The sequence below is a fragment of the Microtus oregoni genome, unplaced genomic scaffold, assembly GCF_018167655.1.
Source record: "Microtus oregoni isolate MIOR12 unplaced genomic scaffold, Mior012 000000F_ref0000247, whole genome shotgun sequence".
In the NCBI taxonomy this organism is placed as follows: domain Eukaryota; kingdom Metazoa; phylum Chordata; class Mammalia; order Rodentia; family Cricetidae; genus Microtus; species Microtus oregoni.
In genome coordinates this window covers 29,557,974-29,563,973 of record NW_024543059.1, presented here as the reverse complement: position 1 = coordinate 29,563,973, position 6,000 = coordinate 29,557,974, and positions in this window count along the sequence as shown.

Genomic DNA, 6,000 nt, shown 5'->3' with positions numbered 1-6,000 from the left:
GCTTTTCAAAAGGATATAAGCTGAAAAAAAAACGAGGGGCAGGGAAATTCACCCATATAGCTATGGGGATGCCTTCATGCATGCTGGGTAAAGATTTTCCGGTGTGATTGCTCTTGGGTCACCCAGGCTCCTCAGGGACCCCTCATCCATGCCCAATAAACTCATTGGTTACCCGGAGTGAACTTTGAAAAAAAAACAAAGGGAATGGCTGTCTGAATTGAATCTGGGAGATGTGGGGATCCTATGGGGACCCGCGATGGGGGTGGTCTCTTTTACCATGAAGCTGAGCTCACCGCGAGCAGAGAGCAACCGTGGAGTTTGCCACCATTTTGATGACCTCATTATGATTGAAGTAACCACGTGACTTGGCACTCTTTTGGCTAATGATATCAAAGAGACAGCCATTTACAAAGGTTTTCAACTGCTAACTCTCCAGCCCATGTTTTGTTTTAACTTTGACATAGACACAGTTTTGGTTTTTTTGAAATCTGCCTGCCTCTGCCTCCCAAGTGCTAGGATTAAAGGTGTGCCCACCGCCCTGCTGTTGCTGCAGATTTTGTATGATGTATTTACCGGCTCCTCTTGGGAGTTTTTCCAGCCCTGTGGCTTGAACACAGGCTGGCTAACAAGGAGGAGCAAATGCTTGAGATCTGTGGTGGCTTAGGGCTAGATATCGATAAGACACAGACCCTAAGAGGGACTCAAGAGATAAACTGCCAGGGGCCACACAAACTGCTGTCAGTGGGCATCTGCTGCAGCCAAGTAGGACCAGCCTGCCAGGCAGGAGACTGGAGGAGGCCCTGCTGAATCTTAATCCCTGCTCTTTCTGCCTGATGTCTCCACACTTCTTTTTTGTTTTGTTTTTCGAGACAGGGTTTCTCTGTGTAACAGCTCTGGCTGTCCTGGAACTCGCATCATAGATGAGGCTGGCCTCGAACTCATGGAGGCATGTGCAACCACTGCCCGGCATCTCCAAGCCTATTCCTCCTTTGCTCTACACTAGTCTGCTCTGGTCCTTGCCTCATGGCACGCTGGGTACCCTGGCTTTTGCTTTTACCTTTCAGTTACAACAGAAAGAGGAGGAAGAGAAGAACAGCCCAATGCTACCACCCTCTGAGCCTTTTTGTTATTTCTGTTTGGTGCTCTCTAGATTACTGGATCTTAAGTCTAATGGACATGTGGTGAATTTCAAATAAGTCACTCAAGCATAATCTATATCTAAATATACAAGCCATATGCATATGTTATTATGTACAATATGAACACACATGAGATCAGGGAGAGACTGCCCTTTCTAGATCACCTGGAGCAACACGTACCTTCCTCTCCCTTCCACCTGCCAGAAATTTTCAAAGTTTCTATCTGACTAGGGACCTGCTACTTTATCAGTAGCTGAGATGCACCGGGGTCCCACTCCTGTCTACAGGACCGGAGAGCTCCCTGTAGTTTACATCACTACATATGGCATGAACATAAAGTCATCATTTAGGTTTGGGGAATAGGAAAAAGTTATTTCTTCTTCACACAGGCACCTCTCGCCTGGATCTGCCCATAGACCAGCAGGGTCCATCTCTTCAAGGGCAGAGATTCTCATCTTGATCCATCCTACATATGAGGTTAAAAGGAAACTAATAGACTTCTCATGGTCCCCACTGGCTGGGCTCCTGGATAACTGGAGCAAATAAAACCCCCAAACACTTAGGGAGAACATAAGTCTTTTTCTTCACCTTCAAAACTTTTCTTTAGATAAAAGAGGAATTCCACCTCACTCACATAGCATGCTCCTAGGATGGCATTGCAAGACTGTTTTCATTCTAAAGCCTTATCATCTGTAATGTTTTTATCGTGGTCCTTACATCAACCCTCCTCTGGTGGCTCTAACTGATGCCCCTTTTACATCAACCATTTTTCCACCTTGGAAGCAGTTAGAATGGTCTGCATCTCCAAGACCCTTAGCAGCAGTTAGGATGACCTCTGAGAAGGGGGAATAAGGACACTAGTAGTAAGATGATCCTTGATAAACGTACAGCTGGGAGAAGTAATAAAAAAAGGCAAATTTCCAAGATGTCTGGCTTCTTCCTCATCTGAGACAAAAGTCTAGCAACTTACAAAGAAAGCCAGGCAGGTCCCTCCCTGTTTCCTTGCCCCTTCTTCTGGCCTATGGGTCCCCCTGCTAGTGCCAATAAGTTCAAGGCCAAATCGGGACACCACAGTTGTGGGCCAATCAGCTAAAAGGTCAGTTTGTCCTTGCTCAAACTGACCAATCCAAAATTAGGAGGACAAAGACCATTCTTCTGTTTGGACCCGTGGTAAGAAAACCCACAATATTCCCATTGGACTAGCCACCATACCTCCCCAGGTTTGGAGCCTGGCCCAGCTGTAGCAAGGAAACTTTAGAACAGATCTACCTGATTCGAAATCAGCTTGACAAACAGAACCAGACCTTCTGACCATTGCCAGCTGACTTGGACTCTCCTCTAGGGACCATGTTCTTCCATCCCTATGGTTCAAAACTGGTTTGAGATGGGATCCACAGACTTAGGGCTGCAAAAGCTTCCTCCTCTGCTGGGCTCTTGCTTCCCTTCCAGTCTGGCTCTTCCCCTTACCTACTTCCTCTTTAGTATAGTCATACTTACTTGTTTGTTTGTTTGTGTTTTTTGGAGACAGGGTTTCTTTGTGCAGCCCCTGGCTGTCCTGGAACTAGCTTTGTAGACCACACTGGCCTCAAACTCATACAGATCCTTTTGTTTCTGCCTCCAGAGTGCTGGGATTAAAGAATTGGGCCACCATCATCACCCGGCTCCTACTTACATTGTTACCTTATCTTTTAAACTACTTAGAGAAGTTCCTCCTGGATCTCATCACCACCGTCACCTGGTACACACACAAAACAAAGTATAAAACTCTTATGGTCACTTTAGGCTGGTGAACCCCCAAAGGACATGCCCCCTGCCTGCAGAAAGTAGCCGGAAAGAAAACAGCACCCCCACTGTTTTTATTTTTAAAGGGTATGAAATAAAGGAAAATGCTTTGGGATAATCCTTCTATATACTGTGTAAATTATTCTGTGATTGGTTTAATAAAAAAGCCGACTGGCCAATAGCTGGACAGGATAAAAAAAGGCTGGGCAGAAAAAACCAGACTAAGGACACTGGGAAGAAGGGCCAAGTGAGAGGAGTCGCCAGAGCCAGAGTTGTTGCCGGACAGATACAGAGAAGAAACAAGATGAGAGAGAGGCAATGCCACACGGCAGAATGTAGACTAATAGAAATAGGTTAGTTTAAATAGTAAGAGCTAGTTAGTAATAAGCCTGAGCTATCGACCAAGCTTTTATAATTCATATTAAGTCTCCATGTTGGTTAGTTGGGAACTGACAGGGAGGAAAGAAAAGTCTGTCTACAGAAAAATCACCCCCCCCCAAAAAAATAAAACAGGATCCTAAAATGAGACCAAGGAAACCTGCCACCCACAGCACCCCTGGAAACAGCTGGCCTGCCCATGTGCCTCAGAGCCCAGGAGTTGCAACACCATACAGCTCACTTGCAGTCCCACCCCACAGTTTTGAAAAGCAGATCGTCCAGAAGAAGTCCTTGGATCTGGACTCCTGCTTCTGACTCTCAGTGACAAAAACTATGCTCAGATACCACCCCATGCTGTGGGGCGGGATCTTGGGGACCCACCTCCCAGAACAACTGGCTCTCTCCATAGAGGCAGATCTGAACTCTCATTCTTTAACTTCCCCTGGTGTTTATTTCATGCATTTTCTCAGATACCTACTACCACGAACAACCTTGTTTGCCTGCTGCCTCGTGTCTGTGAAGGTGAGCTTCTGGCAGTGGCACCTGGACCAAGGTTTAGCGCACACCCTGCGGGGGTTTTATACAGCTGCTGAAATTCCTCTCCATGGGCAGGAGACATGAAGACATGGTCTTCCACAGCTAGTTCTTGTTTCTTCATGTATGGCTGTTTCCTCATCTGGAGGGCAGGTGGCTGAGGGGAGGAAATGAGTGCACAGACCCAGGACCTGGAGCTGTTACTAGCATACCTTGAGTGTCCTTTAGGTCGCTTATCGCTACCCTTAGGGCCGCCCCAGCTGGAGTCTGCCTGGTGCCTGCCTCTGCTTCCCGCCTCTGCTTCCCTGGTTCTCTTGTGTCGAGGAGGCATAAGCAGTTGCTGTGCAATCCCAAAGCACAACAGGGTTGGCTCTGGGAGACAACGATCAGCAAACTACTGGGGGCCAAAACCAGAAAGTGTAGAAGGAGGCTGAATACCCATGTCACCCATCCTCAGGCCAAGAAACCCTAAAGAGACTGGGGATAACAGCTTTCACATTACAGTAGGGATTCATAGAAGACCTCCCTTGTGAGGAGCATGAGAGCTGAGCCTGCAAGAAGTGGGGTACACACCCCAACATCTACATTAGAAAGTGCTCAAGTTCCTAGTCCCAAAAAGCTGGTGACTCTTCCTGTAACACAAACTCCGGATTCTCTCTAGCAGAGGAAGGTTGAGCAGGATGGCTCAGTGGGTAAGCATGCTTGTTGCCAAGCCTGACTTTCTGAGTTTGAGCCCTGAAACCCAGAGTGGAGAAACAACTGAAAGCTCTTCCCTGACCTCCACAGGAACACACAAGAGGATGAGAGGGAGAGGAAGGACATTTTAAAAGGAAAGGGCCTGTGGGCCAGCGTCCAGCTGGTGAAGGCTAGCCAAGGCCCCAGGTAGAGACATGGGAATGCTGCTCTTATTCCAGCCAGAGCTGAGCCCAGAGTGGCAACTGTGACATGGTGTGGCTTCCTCTCAGTGAAATGGAGGTGACAATTTACTCCTGTCCAACCCAGTGTGTAAGCTTCGCTGGATACACACACACACACACACACACACACACACACACACACCACTCAGAACTATGAGGAACAGGCCACCTCTGCTTCAGAAACAGACCTTCTGGAAGTATCTAGTGGGGGAAGATTGCACTAAGTCCAGGGTCTGGAGTCCCTCACTTTGAAACAAGGACAGACTCCAGAGTTTCCACAATGTCCCTTCCTGGGATCACTCCACTCAGAGGCCGAGAAGACTGAGCTGTGGTAGCCTCGGGAGAGCCTGAAGCACAGGAAGGGACTCATCCCACGGCCACCTGCAGACCTGGAGGACAGAAGGTATGTGATCAGGGAGCAGAGGACCCTGGAGGGAATGGTTCCATGGACTGGTGGGGTGAGGCTCAGGGACAGGCTTGCCGAATCAGGAGGGCTGGGGCAGTTAAGGCAGGCCAGAAGGGGCGGAGCCTCAGCCCTCCTTCCAGGGTGGTCTGTGCAATGCCTGAAACTTAAAAAGTGCGGGACTCCAGAAACATCTCAGAGGTGAAGACTCCTGCTCCCAAGACTTCCGAGCTTCATCCTCCCTGATCCAGTTGTCCTCTCACCAGCCCGTGTCCCCCACACAAAGTAACAACAACAACAACAACAACAAAAAACCCAAACAACTTCCGGTTTCAATCCTGAGCAGCTCTTGATCCATTACCTCGGTGGATCAAACAGGAAGGTGGGCACGGTGACATGCCCATCTCTACTCCCAAGAGGCTACAGCGTGTACTGTGGGAACCAAACTGACAGGGGCAAGAGCGGGCCTGAAGCACTCAGTTCCGATGCTGGGAAGCAGGGTTCAGATCTCCAGGAACCAACCGCTCACTCTCGGCCCTAGGGAACCTACCGCTGTGCTGGGGCTGGGACTGGGGATCGCCCAAGAGGAAGTAGTCTGAGGCCCTAGACAGTGTGCAGGCAGTTATGGGGAACGGCAGGCCTTGAGGATCTCTCCCCGCCCCCCCCTGCCCAGGAGTCTTTGGGTCTCCAGCCCAGCAGCCCAGACGTGAATCATGAGCCTTCCTTCCGGATTTCCACACAAAACACCAGAGGGCAAGCAGTTCAGAATTCCAGGAATTTACAAGAGCATTGGGAAGCTCTGGAAGGGCTTCCTGGCCTGATCCCTCTGTCCTTACTCTCCCTCTCC